The sequence below is a fragment of the Rhodnius prolixus genome, unplaced genomic scaffold (genome assembly GCF_049639745.1).
Source record: "Rhodnius prolixus isolate KJV_2025 unplaced genomic scaffold, Rpr scaffold_8, whole genome shotgun sequence".
Lineage (NCBI taxonomy): Eukaryota > Metazoa > Arthropoda > Insecta > Hemiptera > Reduviidae > Rhodnius > Rhodnius prolixus.
In genome coordinates, this window is record NW_027411593.1 from 2,692,961 (window position 1) to 2,704,962 (window position 12,002).

Genomic DNA, 12,002 nt, shown 5'->3' on the forward strand with positions numbered 1-12,002 from the left:
AATCTTTCCGGCCGAAGGAACGGTCTTCGCCTTTTTTGGCGCAGATTTCCCCCTTGGTAACCCATTGTTTAGATTGTTCTTTGGTCTCAGGAGTGTAGTGATGTATCCATGTTTCATCCACAGTGACGAAACGACGCTTAAAGTCCTGCGGATTCTTCTGGAACAGCTGCAAACCGTCCTTGCAACGCTTCACACGATTTCGTTTTTGGTCAAACGTGAGCAATCGCGGCACCCATCTTGCGGATAGCTTTGTCATGTACAAATGTTGATGCAAAATATTATGTACCCGTTCATTCGAGATGCCCACAGCACTAGCAATCTCACGCACTTTCACTCTTCTGTCATCCATCACCATATCATTGATTTTATCAATGATTTCTGGAGTAGTAACCTCAACAGGGCGTCCAGAACGTTCAGCGTCACTTGTGCCCATATGGCCACTCTGAAAATTTTGAAACCACTTATAAACTGTTCTAATCGAAGGTGCAGAGTCACCATAATGTTTATCAAGCTTCTCTTTAGTCTCCTGAGGCGTTTTGCCTTTCATAAAGTAGTGTTTAATCAACACACGAAATTCTTTTTCGTCCATTTTTTGGAAAATCACTCGACTTCCTCGATTCAAACGAATGCCAGACACAAAGAAATAGACCGATCTGGCTGAAACTTGGTGTGTGTTCTTCCAAGAGATGCTACTAACTAAACATAACCTCGATACGCGCCAGTGGTGCTATCTCTCTGACTTTGCACGGACTTTTCAAACGACCCTCGTATTGAGGGTGCTCAAACTTAAATCTTCTGGAGCTTTCTGTTAGTTTCCGCTCTCAGCGACTTCGCAAAGAATATATTTCCGGTTGAAAACATGACTGCCAACATTTGCTTTACACGTGAACTCATTAACCATCACAAACTACTTAAAACCTGCGTCAAACATCAAAATAAAATAGATAACTCTCTTCAATAATTGCAATAAAGAAATTTGTCTTTGTTCTAAGAGCAACAGTTTGACAAAGAAAAATTTCTTTTCGAAGATAACCGAAATTAAAAATGACTCAAAATACGTACACCGAAGTTTTAATTTTTAATAACTGAAAATTGTAATAAAATTTTTTTTATAAAAGAAATTAGCATTTCTTATGATTAATTTATGTTCAATAATCTGAAAGATAAAACAAACAATTTGTAATCAGTATGTACGTAAGTGCATTTTCAATTATTTATCTAACATGAACTGTTTATTTAATGATTCCCAGTACTGTGTGTAACTAGAAATGAGACAGTTTGTCTGTCGGTTCGTGTTAATTGTAATCAAGGCCTTCGTTTCTTTGTCATTAGTCTTTCAAATTAATGGAAAATATTTTCCTTTAAAAAAAATTATTGATTACGTCAATATTCACTTGTAATACATCATTTCCGCTTACATCCTGTATACGTTGTTTTTGTTTTTTTTTAGTTTAAGCTGGGATAGCCGCGACAACGCTGTTTCCCCCCCCCCCCCAAATCACTACATTCATAACATACGTAATATTATAAAAATTAAATATAATACCAGATTTCCTTAAGGCTACCTAGTAATCGAACGGAAGTGAAAACGTTAATAGAATAAGAATTTGTAATAACAATTCGTTAATAAAAAGAAAGATGGAAATGTAATATTTTATGCAATAGCTTTCTTCAATTATCGAAAATTAAAGGCTCTACTAATTACATACGTTAAATGCAACACAGTTATTACATACAGTATGTGTAATAACTACACTTTTAACATCCACAGTTCATTATGATCTGGATCATTAAACAGTATATAAATCTTGGTAAAATGGATTACTTCATTTAGAGCAGAGAGATGATTTCTTCTAGCAGCTGGATCAGTGATCTGGTTTAGTTAATGATATTACATCCAGTTCTGCAAAAAAAAATTAGAGAATCGAAACTGAAATACTGCAAGGTTCGACAGGATGCAGCCAGCATTACTTTCTACGAGATCTGAAAAATTAAGTAATGAGACTGATTTTTTTATTCAAAAAGAATTACAATTCTATATTGTCACCTTCAAAATAACTTCCTTCTGAAGCCACACAGCGCTGGAGACGTTTCTTCCTCTCCTCATAGCTAGTGCTCGAGCCCCGATACTGGAATAGCCTTCAGCTGGTCTGGTTACAGCCGTTTGAATGTTTTCGACTGTCCCAAAATGAGTTCCCTTGAGGTGATTTTTGCAACTTCGGGAAGAGAAAAAAGTCACAAGAACTCAAGTCAGGTGAATAAGGAGGCTGGAGGAGCCACAGGAATGTTTTTACTGGCCAAAAACTCTGGTTTATTGAAATTGCTGTGTGACAAGGAGCATTATCATGATGCACAACACCCACTTGATGTTCTTGATGTTTGGTCTCACACGAATGACCCTTTTTCGAAGTTTTTTTCAAGAACCTCTCGGTAAAAGTGTTGATGGTACGTTTGAATCTTGAGGTAGAAACTCTTTGTGGACGATTCCCCGTGGATATCGAAGAAAACAAATCAGCATGCATTTGATCTTCGACTTCGGCCATCCTTGCAATTTCAATAAACGAAAAACCAGTAAAAACATTCCTGTGGCTCCTCCAGCCTCCTTATTCGCCTGACTTTTGGGTCCTTGTGACTTTTTTTCTCTTCCCAAAGTTGCAAAAATCACCTCAAGGGAACTCATTTTGGGACAGTCGGAAACATTCAAACGTATGTAATTTGAATCTTCTTAGTTACTTTTCGGTGAGGAAAAAAAAACCAAGGCCTGAGGAGCTTTACCCAGGAGCTGCTCTCCAGATTCCAGGAGAGCGAGCTCCTAGAGTGGTGGGAGCCACAATGGATCCATGTTGGTCGCAGTGGCGTAGGTCTTTAAGGCTAGAATCTAATCTAATCAATTCTTACCTTTGATACTCCTTAAGTAGTACATTTTGTAAACATACATACAATTTTGTATACATACAAAATGTTACGCAAACTAAATGTAACGATTAAAATCCCTAATTGGTTCTTCGTAAGGATTCAACAAAAAATTTTTTTGATCGAAGAATTTTCCCATATAAACTTGTGAAAAAATGAAAAACTTTATTCAGTTAAGTGAGAATTTCAAAGTTGAAAAATTTAGCAAGACATTTAAGTTCAACAAAGGAGGCCTTTACATTAAAATCAAATGCTACTTTAGAAAAGAGCCTACGCTACCTTTTAACAAAGAGGCCATCTTAAGTGAAAAGAAGTCCTAGAAAAAAATCTTTCAAATGAATAAAGTTGCTAGAAAATCGATTAAGCAATTTCTGAGAACTTCCGGTAAGGAAATATCTACGTATTATTAGATTTAGTTTCTGCTATATTTTTTGTAAACACCTACTACCACCATTTTATCCACTACTTATGAGGATATCAAAGTGTATAAATTCCGCTCTAAATTCAATTACGAAAATATGGAATTGTTGCAATTTTTTCCTCTCGCAAAGAGCGAGAAAAACATCGATAACTCAATTTTTTATCTCCAAAATTGATAAAAATTAATAAATGCAGATAAAAAAAACAGGAAAAGCCCTGATATATTTATAGTACAAAAATGAGTCGTTTAACTTTTTTTAAAAAAAACTATTAATCAATAATAAATAGGCGATAATATGTATATAAATTTGGTTTAATTAAAAATAGTAAAAACGCTAATTTTATTCGCATTGTGTGCGATTAGTTTTTACTGTTATCGATTAAATATTAATCATCAATGGCCCATTTACATTCAGTGATAACTGGAATAAAATTTAGGTGATACAATTTTTTTGTTTAATCTTTTATTGCAATTTACCACTGCAACAGGAGTTGCAACAAGCAAATATGGTGAAAGAGAAAAGAAATAGAAGAAAATCATGAGTGGAGAAGGCACCCAGTGCTGCCACTCCAGTAACGTGCTTTGCTCTCACGATAAGAGAAGATCACGATTTTTTAATCTTTTATTGCAATTTACCACTGCAACAGGAGTTGCAACAAGCAAATATGGTGAAAGAGAAAAGAAATAGAAGAAAATCATGAGTGGAGAAGGCACCCAGTGGTGTCACTCCAGTAACGTGCTTTGCTCTCACGATAAGAGAAGATCACGATTTTTTAATCTTTTATTGCAATTTACCACTGCAACAGGAGTTGCAACAAGCAAATATGGTGAAAGAGAAAAGAAATAGAAGAAAATCATGAGTGGAGAAGGCACCCAGTGGTGTCACTCCAGTAACGTGCTTTGCTCTCACGATAAGAGAAGATCACGATTTTTTAATCTTTTATTGCAATTTACCACTGCAACAGGAGTTGCAACAAGCAAATATGGTAAAAGAGAAAAGAAATAGAAGAAAATCATGAGTGGAGAAGGCACCCAGTGGTGTCACTCCAGTAACGTGCTTTGCTCTCACGATAAGAGAAGATCACGAGGGTTATCTTCTCTTCAATCTCCTTAGAGGATTACCTGGTAATGTGGGAGGAAGATAGGTGTTCTATGAGAGGGTTAGGATGAGCTGCTGTAGAGAGGAATGAAATTTGAGAAAACGAGTGTTAGCAAGATCTGTAATGAAAGGGATTTTGTGAGGTCATTATGGATACATAGAACGAAGCGTTAAGAACCTACACACAGTAGGCCTATGGACAATACTTACTGGTTCCCCCTGTATACTATACTGCTCTTATGAGGGAGGCCATCTTCTCTTCAATCTCCTTAGAGGATTATCTGGTAATGTGGGAGGAATATAGGTGTTCTATGAGAGGGTTAGGATGAGTAGAGAGGAATGAAATTTTAAGAAACGAGTGTTAGCAAGAACCTGTAATGAAAGGGATTCTGAAGGATCATTATGGATAGTGAGGTTAGATATATAGAAGTTTTCGAAGCATTTTTTGGACTGTAAAGTCTGGAGGCGTAGTGAGTTGGAACGCTTAGTCGATCCCCACCATACTTCGGATGCCGTATGACCAAATAGGTAGCAGTAACAGCTAGATATAAGAGGTCTTTTGTTATGTAGGTTAAGTTTCGAACGTTTGTCTCAAGTAGTCTGGCGAGAAGTTTTGTAGCGTTGGTTAGTTTCTTGTCTTTTCGAGTCTAGAAACTAATAAAAATTAAAAAACTATTTCTAACAACTTTTCGAGTGTTTTAAGCCGGAATGTTGATTTACTTCAGAGTCGATTTGAATTCAGAGAAAGGGCCGAAGAGAGTACAATTGTTCTCCAAAATATTTTAGAACGAATTTATTAACCACTTTTCTGTAATCCGACTACAATAGAAATTGTTCGCACGCGCAGTTTAAAAACTCATTTTTTACTAGAAATTATACTTTTATAGTTACTATTATTATTTGTTCTACCTGAAATTTTGTAGTACCATCGAATTAAATAATTATGGTTTAATGGCATTGTTTTGGCCGACCAAAACTACTTAGATTACACCATGGACAATTCTTGATTAGAATAAACAAAAAAAAAAAATAATAATTCTGTCTTATTTTCACACATACTGATGTTTTTGTCCATCAAATTAGCTGATGTTTTCCTTTTTGAGCGGGAAAGAATGTAATTGGAACGGTACTTCATACGCGGGCATTAAACTTTTTGAATATTTTATTTAATATGCTCTCTTTCTATTGCTAAACCGTCTCAATTCACTTAGAATAGCGGTTCTTTCTTTCTTGTCAACTGCCGACAAAAAATAGTCCGTGACTTTTCTATTACCGCTTAGATTAAGTCACTAAATTTTCTATGATCTTCAATACTTTGTTCCATAATAAAACTTAACGTAGTTACCTCAAAATTATACATTATATTTCTGGTCAGCTAGTTTTCCTAAAATTTGTAATTTTTGGTGGTTCTATATTTTTTCTTATAAATACCTACTTAATAAATGATAAATCCAAACTTTTACTGAAATGACACTTCCAAGTAGGGCCCAACCAACCCGTTCGCCCCCCCAAAAAAGTGTGCCTCAACTGTTGGCATTACTACTTATGCGCAATAAGTACTAAATTTTACTGAAAACCGTAGTGGGCGTTTTTGGAAGAATCTCAAAGAAATTGCAAGAACGAGTCCATAAAATGGCACTTCTCTTTGGAGCAGCCAACTTGGATGCTGCTATAAGGACTTGTCCCAATGTCTCGATTGAGCTCACGGTTCTAGAATCTTAAGATTTGGCAATGGAAGTCACCGACTAGGTCAGGAATCGGCAACCCGCGGCTCTTTTATCCAAATTTTGTGGCTCTTCAGCCTCCCTAAAATAAATTGTATATTTCAATTTTATTGAAACAAATGAAAATTTCATTTATTAAAGATATTTTTTCAAAAAGAATTTTAAATTGAGATTTGGTTAGAAATTGAATAGAATTATATTAAAATACAGTACGTAATATATAGGACTGCCGCCATTTTCATTCAAACACAGGTTTAGTTATTATTTATTTGTTTATTTACTTTGCAATATGTGAAAATAAATATATAAAACATTTAAATGTTATTGAGTATCATAAAACAATAATTTGTGACCACAAATGCATCTACAGAGTTTGTTTACTCTATCATTCTCGCGGCTCTTGGTAAGATTTATTAAAATTATTTAAGAAGAAATGGCTCTCTAGTACTTGAAATAGGTTGCCGACCCCCTGACCTGGGGATACCATCAGGAAGAGAGGAGGGCAAGGATTCCATTAAAATTGCCACTTTAAAGTAATGGCTGATCCATAACAATAATAATATTAAACAGGATTAAACATGTTGTTCCAAAGTTCCAAATTTCCAAAGAAAGTGCCAAAGCAGTATGGATTTTCCACTTATTTGAGATGCCGAAAATTTTCTTACGCACTTCCCTCATTACAAATAGCAAGCTCCCATTACACTTTTCCTACTAATTTGTTAAAAACAATAAAAATCAATAAAAAAAAATAGTTTAATTAGGTTTCCTTTTAGTGTACAAAAAATTTAAAATTATTTTTAGTAATAAAAAAAAAGAAGCGTTTTATCGATTTTTATCGAAACAGATGTTGCTATCAATAATGGAGAGAGACTAATTCGATTCTGGTTGATTTAATATTTGTTATTTGATAAGATAATCATTTATTTTTCCACCCTAAATATGCATTTTAGGTTTTTATATAATAATCTATGTAGGTGTAACTATATTTATCTAAGTATTTTACTCAAAAGTAAATATATTATTTATTTACTTCTATCACAGTGAATATTTATGTAACAAATACATTGCTTTTAAGGTGATTTACAATTTTATTTTTAAGGAAAAAAAAGTTTAAAACTAGAGGCGTTTGGCTTACAAAAAAAGCTATCTACCATTTTTATCAAATCTCACAGAAGTGCAGAATGTTTTGACGAACTGATCATAACCTTAAAGGTTAATTATAACCTAAATCTGATGTGCAGAATGAGAAAATGTTAAAAGTGCACTTTAAATAATTTTAAAAAAAATGCAATATAAGTTTCTCAGCAATAGCCTCTTTCCTGGTCCGCTAGGTTGTTTAAATTGTTGTTGTCAGTTTTGAAATTGTAGACTGTTTTCTGTCTTATGTTAGATATGTATATCATTTCTAGCACTTTCCCTTTTTTGTGTGTTGGTTTCTGATTTAAGTATCTTTGTGTGTTTGGGAAAGATCGAAAGTGAGATGATTTTCTGTGTGCTATGTAAGGAAAGTGCTGTGGTGTTCTTATTTAGTTTTGTGTCGTAAGAGTGTTGGTACAGTCTTTTTGATTTAAGTTCTGTGATGTTTCGCCTATATATTTTTTGTGACAGTCTTTACATTCAATTTCGTATATAAGATTTGATTATTTGTCTTTTTCAGTCGGTCTTTTAGATTCGAAAAAAATTGTCTTTTTGTAGTTATTGGTGTTTTTTTGTAATAACTGTTGTATTTGTCGAGTTCTGTAGTAATGTTTGTTTGTGAGTGGTTGTACATATGGTAGTGAGGCATATTTTTTTTTAGGTTCTATGGATAGGTTGGTGTCGTTTTGTGTTTGTAGGTTTGTTGTTCTTGATTGTAGGTTTGTTGATTGGACTGGTTTTTTCGTAGTATGATTTGATGGGATGGTTGATTTTTCATTCTATTGAAACTATGATTCAGTCACCAAAAATAATGAACTATAATAATTTATTTGATTATAGATTGCAACTGCAAAATTTTGCCATAATTAATTCAGCTGCTCTAAAGAATGGAATTGTTCAGGAAAACTTTTAGAATATTGTACGATTCTAATTTTCTGTGAATGTCCAAATTTCAAATTGGAAGAACTGGAGTCTATTGGAAGTGATTCTTTTTTTTAATAAAAATAAATCTTTGGGTGGTTTTTGTAAATTGTAGAATCATTGGCTTAATGGTGAATCAGTTAATCATTAGATAACTAATTTATAATCAACAAGTGTCTAAGTGCACCATATAATCAATCAATCGATACCTGTTAGCAGGTGCACGGGATGCATTTTAATCTAATCACAAAGAAATTAAACCACTTCTTAAACTAGTCCTACTCAAGTTTGTTTGTTTTTCAATTAGTTTCCGAGTAGAGAAGGCTCCTTGCACTATGGGAACTGTCAGCTGTCCAATGAATTATGGGACGTTTTTTTTTTTTTATATATTTTTCTTGAATATTAAATATGTCTCTGAGAAGTTCTGATTCCCACATTGATTCAGAACTTCCTTACATGCGCTTTAAAGTGATTCTGGACAGTTTTATGAAGTCACCGTAGTATTGGTTGAAGAACAACGTTTCCTGGAGAGCCTGGGCTGTTTCTGTTGTAAGAGGGGGAACGTTTCCAGACTTAGAAGCCCACTTTGGGAGCTTTCTTTAGGAATTTTTAGGGAAGAGATGAGTTTACTGCAAGGAGAAGCAATTTCCTTACGGAGAGGCTCCTTCAACTCTCTCCCGGAACTATCCTAGAGTACTCTAGGGGGATGCTGCTCAGTCTAACCTCAACCTTGTTGGTCAAGGTTCAACGTCGGATGCGCATAGGTTAGTGGGAAATCTGCCATTCCCAAGTAGTGGGCAGGTGTGTTCGAGAAGGAACAGATATTAGAGGCGCTAATAACCTTGGCTGTTGATGCGCCCAACAATAATAATAACAACCATAGCGTATTGGATTCCCACGCGGCGGAGGTCCCGGGTTCGAATCCAGCTGCTGACCCTTAGATTTTCTCTTCATAGGAGCTTCTTGCAGCTCACTGTCCGGTGAAGGAGGCCGGCAGTGCACTGAAAAAAAAAAAGCTCCTGGCGCCAATAACCTTAGATGTTGACGCGCCTTAAATCATTTAAATAATAATAATTTATAAGAACTAATAAATCACTAGAATAAATTCGCACTTCCGAATTGGACAGCTTTCGGCCAATATCTTGGTCAATATGAAGAAGGTACCAAAGAAACATTTTGAATTTGAGATTTTAATCTTCCAATACTCGTGCACACTGAGACCATTTGCTTAACTCTTATTTCCGCCATCGATATATCTCGAAACATGGTGTACTATCGATTAAAAAAAAAAACAAAAACAAAAAATTTTGAAAATTTAATTCGGTAGCTATACTTTTTTTCCTTAACGGAAGTAAAAGAAAGCAAAACAGATGATTATGATAAAAACAAAAACACACTCACACACACAAACACAAACGAATTGAAAAGGTAATATCTGACTGTTATTCCTATCGATTAATTGCAATCAAATATTCATTATAATTAGTAGAGCGATAATTTTTTTTTTTTTTTTAAATGAACTAACAGTCTGGGCGGAGATAAGCCCGTGTAGTTTGTGGCTACATCACTTCATTGAATGAAGATTAGATAACCTGGTAACGTGTTATCACCTACCTCAAGTTCCCTATTAAACACAGGTGGGTGAATGGTGATTACATTATCCAATTCCGTTTAATCTACTACATTTGATAAATTTATATATATATTTTTACTTTCATTGATTTCCCCTCCCCCCGCACTAATGATCAATAAATTATGAATAAAAATTACAAAGATCAACTTACCGAGCAAATTGAGCAATACTCAGGTACTGCAGAACAGGAATAATTAAGACATTGGACTCAGCAGCCCAATTGGGGATACCTGAGGATGCACTTACAAAGTTGGGATCTTAGCTGTCAGTGAACTAGTACCGAATACTTTAACCAGGCAAATTCCTTCAGGATCTTTGAAACCGTAGTCTTGGGTTCAGGTGAGGATACTTCTTAGTCCAGTTTTTCCATTTCCATTTCCGCTCCCCCTGGCTCGCCTCTTATCACTTGATCTTAGGTCGAATAATCTATCTCAACTGTGACCAAGGATTTTTTTTTTAAATATCATACTCAAACCACCAATGCCTTAATCTTGATTCCTGGATATTTGCTTACAACAATAAAATGTTTTAAACAATGTAATTGTGGTCAAAGTTGCTTTGAACTTAGTTCAAATTCCTGTTAAATCGGTAGAGGAAGATGATAGGTTAGATATTCGGGATGGTTTTAATTGCGTTTCCATTGTCCGATCTAACCAGAGTTTGAATCTGGATCTGTTAGTCTTAAGCCACAAGAAACATTGAAAGATATGGAAACTATACTTTGTACTTTCACTCCTCGTACTTCATGTTAATGAAAGTCATTTCTGCAAGAACTATCAAGCATTCCTCGGCTTGCCATTGCTTTCATAAAAAAAAAGTAAAAATAAAGTAATCGCCTATTTTTTCAGGCGGGCTTTACGTCCAACTACCAATTAGGTGTCTTGGACGGAGGCGACTAGCAAACCTACTTTACTATAAATTTCTCATATTAACCATTAAATAAAATCCAAGGCCTAAGACCGGGAATCGAACCCACTAAACAACAATACATCTTAGCTTGCGGGTCTAGTCTCTTACCGCCTAACATACTTTACTGTAAATTTATTTTATTAAACATTAAATAAAATCCAAGGCCTAGAGACCGAGAATCGAACCCACTAACCAACCATACATCTTAGTATTGCGGGTCTAGTATCTTTATCGCTCGGCTACCGTGGCGCCTATTGCGCTCATTGCTTTTATTATAAAGTACTGCTCCATAATAATCGTGCTTGATAATCCATTAGGTGATTTAAGGACAGCAACTGTGGGGTGCTATTGTTACAGACAAGTAAGATAACCAAATCAATGAAGTCTGATCGTATCCACTTGGTCCATCAGACCACAAGCCCTCCTAAGACTCGGCTGGTTTAAGTACATGGGTTCGGTTAGTCGATGTTTTTTTTTTTTCAATATGGTTGGTAGGGTTTATTTGATTGGTCATTGCAGGCTGATGAAACATTGCAGAGGAGAGCTTGTTGAAGCCCCTTAAGACTAAGCAACCCAACAGGAGTCGGTGAGGTGATGCTACAACAGTTGGCTTTATGGCCAATCCCCCCGTCGCGAGATCTAATCTTCAATCCTCCATTCCTGAATGTCCCTGTTTACTATGGGATATTTTGTTTGTTTTTCTTCCCATTTTAACCCAGAACCTACTCTGGCGCTTTTTTCTAATTTAGCCAGATTTATTTTGAAGTTAAACTTTTAGTGGTTTCCCTATTTAATGGTTGAATTTAATTAAGGTACCAGTAACCCCCTCCCCCCACGTTTTATCATTTTCATTTTCATTTATTCCCCAGAATGTAACGTTGTAAAAAAAATTGTCCCAAAAAATCTCGACGCTTTTCTTGTTTCCTGTTCGCTTTCTATCCGGCTAGTAAAAGTTTTTTGTGATCGTTGAACTTGAGTTGGGAAGGGGGGGAGTTAAAAAAAATAAAAAAAGGAGGTTGGTCCCGGAGAGAATTTTTTTTTTGCGGGCGAGAGTTTGGGGGGTGGCGAACAGTTATGAAAGAGAATGGTCTAGTGGAGAATATTTTATCGAGCCAGGCCCCCGCGCGTCTTTAACTACCACCTCCAGAGAGGATCTCCTGGTGGCCGCCGCCTCCGCCGTGAGGGGTGTCTCTTGTGTTGGATAAAAGCTCCCCCTTCCGGGGCCCCCCAGTACGCTGTTATTCC